The 10,731-nt window shown below is 53.6% G+C and overlaps 1 pseudogene; it reads right to left on the bottom strand.

The window, feature by feature from the left end:
- Positions 1-2,723: 2,723 nt before the first annotated feature.
- On the bottom strand, positions 2,724-10,492 carry LOC125336500 (annotated as a pseudogene).
- Between the last annotated feature and the right edge of the window lie 239 nt (positions 10,493-10,731).

Below are 10,731 nucleotides of genomic sequence, written 5' to 3'. Positions count from 1 at the left end.
TGGCCAGGCTGCCCGGCTGCAAGGGCCGGCCAGGACAGCAGCTGCCCCACTACGGCCCTCGTCCCCGCCAGGGTCCCCGGGCCAGGCCACAATGGCTCCCACTGCTGCTGGAAGGACAAGGCCTGGCCCTGGTTGCCCCGAGGCTGCTGCTGCTGCAGGCTGACCAAGAACAGGAGGTGTGGGATGGAGGCACTGCCTTGGCACACTGCTGGGCAGCCCTGGCGCCGTCCCAGCACCGGCCTCTCCCTCCCTGCCCGGCCCTCAGCTGGTGCTGCCCTTGGGGCGCTGGGCCTTGGCCTTCCTCTTCTCCATGGGCACCTCCTGCCACCCGCCTGTGGCAGTGCAAGTGGCTGCAGCCACCCCAACCCCAGATGAAACACTAGAACCCACTGTTTGGTGGTCAGGCACCAATGTATAAAGACTATCTGGTTAGGGGGAGATGCCATCACCCCTTGGTGCGCTTATTTACATGTTCTAAATTGGTTGGTTCTTGTTCTCCCCCTCTGTTTTATGTATAAGTCTGTAAATATTAATTTCCCTTAGTTAAATATGTATCAGCTCTACAAGTGTCTATGTTACTCGATACCCCATTGGCTGTCCCCTGTAGTCCCTCCTCTGAGTTATTCCCATTGGCTACTTCATTGTTAATCCTGCCTCCTTAGCCATACCCTATTGGCGGTATCCCTTATCCCCGCCTTTCCTGTTGTCCTGGGTTGCAGGGTTTTCTATTACCATCCTCGTGAGCTGTTGAAATCAGGTGGGGCAGTGTTTCCTTGCCTCCTGCCCCCAGACTATCTTTCTGTTAATGGCCCATCATTGTCCTGCCGCATGACTCAGAGATAACTCCCTCCGGACCATCTTCCGTTAATGAGCCTAATCAACACTTGGCCTCATGACTCATTACCCCATTGTGAGATGCTCCACCCAGAAGGAAGAACTAAGCATCCCAGCGTGGATATAGTCTGAGATTCTAAACACCAGAGACAACCCTTCCACTGGATTTCCAGTGGACAGGAGCTACACAGCCACCACTGGACCTTCTGAAGAAGAGCAGCCCCTTTTTTCTACAGGATCACCACTTCAGGAGGACTGCAGCCACCATTCTACCAGACTGCTACCACCCTGATTAACAGGGTGTCTGGTTGTATTCTGACTCTGTCAGTTTAACCCAGTGTTTTCTGCCTTTATTTTTGTTCAGTTTTTTTCCTTTTCTTTAGTTTCCCCATTAAATTGTTATTCTGACTTGGTGTCTCCCACTAGTTTGTTTTCAAACTAGTACACCTCCCACGAGTATAAAATCCCTAGACCCTCTTCAAAAGTCAGCTCTTCGTCCCTAGTCCCTTCACCTGTGAATAAACCTGCTCGTGGAACCTATACGAAGAGTCCCCTCCTTCCTTCTCTGCCTCTGCTGGCACACCCCGACAGCTTGCCCAGGACAAGCTCCTTTGGGTGAGGAGCTCCCTCTCTTCCTTGGAGCTGCGGACACAGAGGATGCAGCCAGACCTCTGGGCTTCTTGTTACCTGGCTAGCACGCCCCTCACCTGCCCGCCTGGGGAGCTGCTGCCTCCTGAGCCAGGGGCTCTGCTCTGCTTCCCTGGGCGCCCTGGGGCTCCTGAAACACCCCAGGGGCAGGGCAGGGCCCAGAAGTCACAGTGTTCCCTTGGTTCCATGGGGCCCCGCAGTGTCACAGTGCTCCCTGCGCACCCTGAGGCCCCACATCAGCCAGCGCAGGCCATTGCCATGAAGACTCCCATGCCCAGACCCAGCTGGAACCAGCCTGAAGCAGCCCCTTCCAGCACAGGCACTCATGGCAACAGCCCCAAGTCTGGGCAGGGCACCTGGGCAGCCCCAAATGCCTGTCCCAGACTGGACAGAGCCTGTGTGCGTGTGCCCGCGGGTCTGTGCTGCAGGAGACACCTGCAGCACTTGTGACCTGCACACCAGAGCAGCCGCAGAGGGAACAGGAGGGGGCCATTGGTGTTGCTCCTGGGTTTGTGGGGGTGATCTGCAGGTGTGCGGTGGCTGTCAAGGTTCCTTTCCCTGTTGGAGCTGCTCTGGGTATGGTTTGCTGTGTCCATCTGTGTTTCCTTGCAGATGCAGGGATTTAGTGCTTTCCCTCTGGGGGTCAATACCTTGGCTGATCTGTGCCTTGGTGAGGCTCCAGTCACTGCCCAGCCCAGGCTCACACAGGCCTGCAGATACTGTGGGCTGTCCAGGCAGCTCCAGTTTCTTGTCCTGGAGAACATTCTGTGCCCTGTGCCATGGGGGAACGTCTTGGGTATGTTCCTCAGTGACCTGTCACCATCTCCACTGTCACCATACAACAGTGGGTTTGTCCAAATCAAAGTCTTGGGCTTTAGCAGCTACTGATGTGAGCACTTTCCCTCTCCAAAATCCATGGAGCTACAGACCCTTTAGGTGGGGAAATTCTCTTGACTTAAATTGACATGAGCTTGGAAAAAGAGCCAAACCTTCAGTCAGTGCACTGGGGAGATCCCACTTTATTCCCAAGATACTATGAAAGCATCAGCTCTGGGCCCTTTTAGACAGACTCTAAAGGCTCCAGATGATGCAGAGCTGGTTCATCCTAAATCTAAATAGTCATTTAGGAAAATAATAAACACAAGTAACAATACAGTGAATGATAATAGTAATAAAAAACCAACAAACAAGGAGGCTCAGGTCTCCAGGGCAATACTATGAGAGTCATTTGTGAAAAGAGATTAAAAGCTACCAGAAGAGGTTCCTAAAATCAGTTTCCTAATTGCCTCCTTGAGCTCCTGGTTCCTCAGGCTGTAGATGAGGGGGTTCAGTGCTGGAAGCACCACTGAGTACAGAACTGCCACCAGCAGATCCAGGGATGGCGAGGAGATGCAGGGGGGCTTCAGATGGGCAAACACAGTAGTGCTGACAAACAGAGAGACCACGGCCACACGAGGGATGCACATGGAAGAGGTTCCTGCTCAGAGGGGACCCTCAGCACAGCCCTGAAGATCTGCACATGGACACCACAGTGAACACAAAACAGCCAAAGTCTAAACAGGCACTAACCACAATAAGCCAAACTTCCCACAGGTAATGTGAGTGTGAGCAGGAGAGTTTGAGGATGTGTGGGATTTCACAGAAGAACTGGCCCAGGGCATTGCCCTGGCCCAGGGGCAGGGAAAATGTATTGGCCGTGTGCATGAGAGCATTGAGAAAGGCACCGGCCCAGGCAGCTGCTGCCATGTGGGCACAAGCTCTGCTGCCCAGGAGGGTCCCGTAGTGCAGGGCTTTGCAGATGGACACGTAGCGCTCGTAGCACATGATGGTGAGGAGGGAAACCTCTACTCCCATGAAGAAGACAAACAGAAACACCTGAGCAGCACATGCTGAGTAGGAGATGTGCCTGGTGCCCCAGAGGGAATTGTGCATGGCTTTGGGGACAGTGGTGCAGATGGAGCCCAGGTCGGTGAGGGCCAGGCTGAGCAGGAAGAAGAACGTGGGGCTGTGCAGGTGCTGGCCGCAGGCTCCGGCGCTGATGATGAGGCCGTTGCCCAGGAGGGCAGCCAGGGAGATGCCCAGGAAGAGGCAGAAGTGGAGGAGCTGCAGCTGCCGCATGTCTGCCAATGCCAGGACAAGTAACTGGCTGATGGAGCTGCTGTTGAACTTTTTGTCCCTCTTGGTAGGAAGGAGAAAAAACAGTGACAAGTTCCAGAGATTTCTCTGAGGAAAATGAGAGGCATTTCTCAGAGACCATCCCCCTGCTACTCAGACCCACTTTCCCTTCATAGGACTGTTGCCTTCAGCTCTGTGCCTGGAGCTCTGCTTGGTGCTGGATGAGTGTCCTGTGAGGAGCAGATCCTCTGCCCACAGCTGCTGAGGAATCAGCCCAGCTCTGCAGCATTGACTTCAGGGGAATTTTGGGAATAGCAGACAGTGCTCTAGCTTCACATTTGCACTTGAAACCGCTCCTAGCACAGAAGGGCTGGTCAGCACCTGCAATCCCAATGCTAAGCAAAGGGGATGGATGGGAAATTTGGATTTTTCTGCAGTTCTTCCCCCTCTACCTAAGTGTCCTTGCATGTCAGAAACACTCAGCATTTCTAGTGCAAAGAACAAAGTGAGTCCTGCAAGACAAGAGCATTATTGCCTGAGGCTCAGCATGCAGTGAGAGCTGCTCTGTCCCTCTGTCCTATCCCCAGATGCCTCACGGCTGCACCTTTCTTAAATGGAGCGCGATTATGCTCCCATGTCACACTGAAAAGCCACCAGACACTGCTGGGAGCAGAGAGGTCCACTGCAGACCAGGAAATGTCTCACCCTCCCTCAAGGTCTCAGCACCCCACTTCCAGCCAAGGACACACACAGCTCAATTCACCAACCTGCCACCACCTCCTCCATCACAGTGTCTCTGCTTCTTCGTGAGCCTTTCAGAGAACACAAAGATACTTGAGACAGGTTTGCACCTTGCAGGGCAGTTCACAGCTTGGAAGGACACCCAAGAAGGATGTACAGGATTGCATCTCAGTAAGGGAGAATTGCTCATTCCCAAACAACAAACAGAATGATTGCCTACAGCCCCACAGTGCAGAAGGAAGTTGGGAAGCTTGTTGCCATGGACATGGCTGTAGAAAAGGACGGAAAGAATCAGAGTTGACTGTGCAGCTGAAAATCCCAACCCCAAGGAGAATGGGAGCAAGAACTCAATAACAACAGCAAAACCACAGACAGGTGGAGGAGCAAGGAAACACAAAGAGAGGTGGTGTGGATACAAAAATGCTGCTAGCAAGAATTTTTCTTGCTATTTTCTAAGCCCGTGAGAGAGTTTTCTCTCTCATGAAGATAGTAGAAGAGTTCTATAAACTATGAACACCTGTGACCTTGCAAAAGCCTTGTTTATGGTACAGTAGAAAAATATTTTGACAATGGATGTTTTAGGATTTTAGCTAATCACCCCCAAGGGGTGGCTGATCCTTTGTCCAATTAGACTATGAAGAAAAGTCTATAAAAGAGTTTGTAAAATAATTAAATAAATCAATCTTGCTGCACAATTCCTGCCTGCTGGATCTCTCTCCTCTCCTCCCTACGGCTGCGGGATACAGCAAGAGTGGGGGAGCAAGGAAACACAAAAAGAGGTTGTGGGTGAGAGAGGCCAGAGCAGGGGCAGCCGGGCAGTGAGGGCAGCAAAAGCCTCACCCAGCTGTGCCACCACCGGTGCTGGGCGGCTGCTCCCAGCCCTGTGCTCTGCAGAAGGAACTGGGCCCGGGGCTGCAGAGCTGCCCCATGGCTCTGCTGCAGCTCTGCCGGCCCAGGAGGGGGATCTTGGCCTTGGCCCCACGGTATTGAGGGCAGAGGCTTGGCTGGGTGCAAGAGGAGGAGGCAAAGGGGGCTTGCTCAGAGGAAGGGTTCTGCACTGGAGGGGGTCACACAGAGTTCTCTGAAGTCTCCCCCACACAGCATTTCTGGTTATAGTTTCTCCTCACTCCATGATCTCTGCTGCCTGGGGTTTTTCCTCCAGGGAAGCTTTTTTTCCCCTGTCAGCATTCAGAGAACCCAGCACAAGATCCCTGCACTCACCGTGGCCCTCCAGAAAGCTGCGTGTTGGCAGGGCACTGGCTGGACACGTCTTCCTGTTTGCAGGTGGGAAAGGGCAGGAGACAGCAACCTGATGGGCCCAGCAGAGGTGATGCCTGTACTTCTATCAGCAGAGGAATGGCTGAAGGCACTTTCAGAGGCTTCAATCAGACCTACTGGTCACTCAAAGTTACAGCTCAGGGTTCTCAGTGACTTGTTCCAGAAGGAGAGCCCCTTTTGTATTTTCCATCCCCAATTCCCCAAGAATATGAAACTGAAATCACAGACTCAGGGAAGCTCCTTATCTTTATAGTAATCCCTCCCTTGACCTTTCCCTTGCAAGGTGCCCTCAGCAATGTCCTGGGGGTGATGTAGAGCTGGGAGAAGACCTCCTGAAACCAGAAGCCCCCTCTCCTGCCTGGGCACCGCTGGCAGCACACGAAGCTCCACAGCCTGCAGCAGTGCCCACGCCAGGGAGCCCACACGCCCTGTGCCTCTGGCAGTGCAGCAGCGAAGCCGAAGGCTGGGGGCTGTGCCAGCTCTGGGATAGCATTCCAGGCAGCTGCACTGCCCTGCAGCCAGACACTGACCCTGGCAGGGGCTGCAAAGCCTTGGCTCCAAGGGAGCTCTTCTCTGTACTCCCAGCCCAGCCTGCCCTTCCCCACTCTGTGCCTCCCTCCCGTGCCCTGGGTGCCTGCCGGCTGTGCCTCAGCCCTGCTAGGCTGGGCAGAGCAGCTGCTCCTGGGCAGAGCTGTCTCTCTGCGGCGCTGCCCTTGCCAGGAGCTGCCTCCAGCCCCGAGCCCAGCCCAGCTCAGCAGCGCAGCAACAGCCCCAGGCAGCACTTTCCCCTCACCTTCCAGGCTCCCGCCAGGTGTCCCTGGGGCTCCAGGGGAACCTGCTGTCAAACGGCCTGAAGCGAGCACGGAGGTCTCACTGCCTGCACTGGGGAGACTAACTTATTTCCAGAGGCATCATTCCTCCTCTCAGAGGTGAAGTTGCAACTCAATATCCTTTTTCATCTTGTTATTGCACAGGACACCCAGGCAGTGATCTCCCCAGGATGGGATCTCCTTTACCCCTGCTGAGGGAAGGGATCCAGACGGGCCAGTGGAGGCATCTCATCCTGGGTTTGTGTTCCCAGCATTTGAGAGAAACCCAGTTCCCATCCCACACCTTCCACTAAGCCACAGCAGGTGAGTTTCCTCTTGCCTCTGTACATGCATGCACGGAATAGACACCTGTGTGTGACTGTATTCTCTCAACTCCCATAACTGGGATTGATGAGGACAGAAGGCAGGAGTGAGCTGGTCAGAGGTCAGGCACAAATGCCAGAGGTGGTCCCACATCTCCAGGAAAAGGAGCAGGTTCCTACGGAGGACTAGAATTGTCCTGGCATTCCCTGGCCAGGCAAAGCAATGGGGTGCCAACAGCATGAAGGAGTTTTGGACAACTCCTTGGATGGGCTGCCGGGTGGGCTAAGAACGGTGATACTCACTGGGACTTGGAGCTGACCAACAGGAGAAGCTGCTCAGGAATGGGGTCAGCAGTGTCCACCTTGGCTGTCATGACAATGAAATCCAGGCGTCTCACATGCCAAAGGGCAGGGAGCAAGGGCAGCAGCACGGCGTGGGCCAGGGCACTCCAGAGGAGAAGAATTTGATGTACTGGGAGACTGATCCAAGAGGTGCCATGGTAAAGGCAGCTCTGAAGGCTGAAGGAGCTCAGGAGATCTTACAGGCCTTGCAGGAAAGCTTCCTGCCAGGACAAGAAGGACCTCTCCACGTTCCCATGAAATAAGCATCCTTCTCTGCTGGCTGAACAGACAGAACTCCAGCACAAAGAGGCAGCAAACAGGACATGGAAACAGGGCAAGTTGCAAAGCAGGAATTTAGCAAACCTTGCCCCAGGATGTATGGATAAAGCCAAAAGCAAAGCTCCCAGCATTTTGGGAGCCGCTGGGAAGGGTAGAGGAAGCCCAAGGAGCTGTTGCAGGAATAGAGGGTCCTGCTGAATGAGTCGCACCCATCCTGGAGGCCTGGCACAAGTGGGCACTGGGGCTGGTGGCCTCCTATGTGCATGTCAGCCTAGGAGATGGTCATACACCCTTCCTCTGGGAGGGACTGTGCCTGTCCATGCACATGGCTCTAGACTCTGCAGAATCTACTTGAAGACAGGCTGAGGAGCTAAATACGTTGGCATGAATGCAGAATTGGGTCTCCAAAATCCATGTGGTTGAATTTGTCTCTTTAGGTTGAAACCTCTTCATTTTGACTACATTCCTGAAGTCTCAACCTAAGAGTTGAGGGATTAGGGAAAATCATCAGGACGTTTACATTGGCCAAATCCCTGAGCATGTCAAGGTCCCTCTGCACTCAAGGTCCCTTGTGCCAGCTGCTCAGGGATGGGTGAGGATGGCTCATCCTGAAGCGCAGTCGCTCATGGGATCATGGAATGATGGAATCATAGAATGGGCCGGGTTGGAAAGGACCTTTAAAGGCCATCTAGTCCAACCAGCTGCCATGGGCAGGGACATCTTCAAGCAGAGTAAGCTGCTCAAAGCCCTGTCCAACGTGGCTCTGGATGTTCCCAAGGATGAGGCACCCAACCTCCCTGGGCAGCCTATTCCTTGCTGTCACCACCCTCCGTGTAAAAAAATCTCTTCCTCATGGTGGGATCTCTTGGATGACAGTGTGAGGAGCAGCAGGCCAGCAGAGCTCATGGAAGGAAGAGACTCATTTCATGGCACTGCTGGCCTGGGCAGAATTACCATGGCTCAGAAAGGCAGCAGCTGGTGCAAAGGAATCCAAACCTGGGGCGGTGGTGAAAGAGCAAACAGGACTGGGCTGAGTGCTTGAGAGAGGATGAGGCTGATGAGGAAAGAAGACTCCCCGTCCTGGCCTTCCCAGAGGGTCCTTCCCCAAGAGCTTTGAAGCTGCCTGCAAGAGCCTGAGCTCTTGGTGCCCTTGGCCATGGCAGTTGTCTGCACCAGCGAGGTCTGTGAGGAGACAGGCTGTCCTCGTGGCACTGGGGCTGTGTCCAGGCAGCCCTGGGGACGCTGGGCACCGTTACACTGCTGTCCTTCCTGGGCACTGCCCTTCACAGCCCAGGCTGCCTCCAGGGAGAGCCCTGGGCTCTGGGAAGGACAGGATCTCCCATCCCAGAGGCCGGGATTCAGGCCTTGGCCCTTCTGCTCCATCAAACAAAGGCTTTGCTCAGCACCAGAGCCACCTGCCCAGTGCCTCTGCCTGCCTGCAATCACAGCCTCCAGTGACTGGCTCGAAGGAGGCCCTGGGGAGGCTCCATCAGAAAGGGCTTTCAGTGACAACTCTGAATGCTCCAAGACTGTAGGAGCTTTGGTGGGCTGGACGGTCGGGACGGGAGATCTCTATAAGCAGATCTAGGAACATGCAGTTTATTGCAAAGGGCGTGGGTATAGGGGCACTGCTTAGAGCTGCAGCTGGCAGCTCTGAGCAGGCCCAAGAGAGCAAGAGAGTAAGCGAGTAAGTAAGGAGAGAGAGAGAGAGAGAGAGTGTAAGAGTGTGCGAAGAGTAAGAGAGGAATGGAATGGAACGGTGAAGTCCTGGTTACAATACAATAAATCATCTTCTGTACTGAATATTCTAATTGTCACTAACCAATCTAATACAAGATACAAATCTTATGGCATTTACATACAGCCTATAAGAGTTCTTATATTACCATAGAGTGTTACATCTTAACTTCTAAAAACTACTCTTTGGACCCCTTCTGCTGAGCTAGTAGGGTCTGCTCTGACCCTTGGACCTGCCTGCAAGCAGAGGGTATTGTTCTATCAAGAGGGGATTACCTTCAGTTGGCCATACCATTGTTTTCCAGTTGTTCAGTAACTAAGACTTGGTATTTCAAAGGTGGCTTTCATTTCGATGTCGCCTGTAGTTTTCATATTCCCAAAATCTTTTGTCAGGCAATCATATTTATAAGGCTTTCCTGTTTCATCTTCCCCAACACAAGACACTTTGGGTTTCTCTTCTGACTTGGATTCTTGAGGGACTGCTGCTATCTCCTCTCGGGACCTGAGGATCCTGGACTCAGAACACCAAATACACTGCAGGGCTCATTAAAATGAAGAAAGGCCTAATGAGTCGTTACCTTCCCACCCCCTTTGTCAAGTCCTCAAGGATTATACAGCTAATTAGACATTGGAGGATTAGAGATAAAGATTCCAATGACCCCTTTGAAGACATGATAGCAGCATTGTGCAGCTGACCTTGATCCAGGGTTTCCTAAGGAGATCATGACCAATGGAGAAACAGTTCCTCGTGGCCCAACACGGGATGGACAGCTCTGCCCATCACCTCCACCCCCGGCCCTTTCTCTCCGTGGCTACCTGGGACCTGCCTCACTTTCTGTCACATGAGACTTCTGAATTCTGTAGTGAGGTCACAGCTCCTTTGCACCAGCTTCCACCTCCTTTCACCCTAGATCTGGCTGCAAACAGGCAGGGAAGGGTTTCTGCTAATTATAAAGCTGAAAAGATATTAATTAAAAATAATAACAAAAAACCACCTCCCCTCTACCCCTCCCAAAACTCCAAACTAAACCCACCAGCAATAAAATAAGTAAACAAATAACCGCAAACCAAAAGCCCCACCAAACCCCGGAGGTGAAACACGATAAACAGTAAAACACAATAAATGAGTCCCACATCCTCCACAACCTCTGCAGACGGTGCCCGCTCGGGCAGGGAGGTGCTGCACAGGGCCAGGTCGGCCTCGTGCCCTGCCCAGGGCCCCCTCACAGCCCCACGGCTCCCGGTCCCGCTGAGGTTTCGGGGAGTGTCGGCTGTCTCTGCCTCGCCGTCCCGCAGCTGCCGGCACACCACGCTGGCCCTGCACGTCCCCCTGCTCGTCCAGGACTCTGCCCCATGTCCAGCACTGCAGGATCTCCACGTGCCCATCGCACCAGCTCCCTCTGCCCACTAGCCACAGGGATACAGAGACAGTGGGGCCTGGGGACGGCAGAGATGTCACCAGCTGGCTCCACACTGAGCACTGGGGGTTCTGCAATGGGCGGGATATTCAGTTCGTGGCTTCCTGTTACCTTAGTTCAGATGTGCAAAACAGCTGCTGCTGAGAGAATCCTATCTCAGACTGACGGGTTCCCTCCCAAAATGCTGCATTCAGTTCTGAGCCAGCA

The sequence above is a fragment of the Corvus hawaiiensis genome, chromosome 20 (genome assembly GCF_020740725.1).
Source record: "Corvus hawaiiensis isolate bCorHaw1 chromosome 20, bCorHaw1.pri.cur, whole genome shotgun sequence".
Classification (NCBI taxonomy): domain Eukaryota; kingdom Metazoa; phylum Chordata; class Aves; order Passeriformes; family Corvidae; genus Corvus; species Corvus hawaiiensis.
This window is presented reverse-complemented; position numbering and strand designations above follow the sequence as displayed.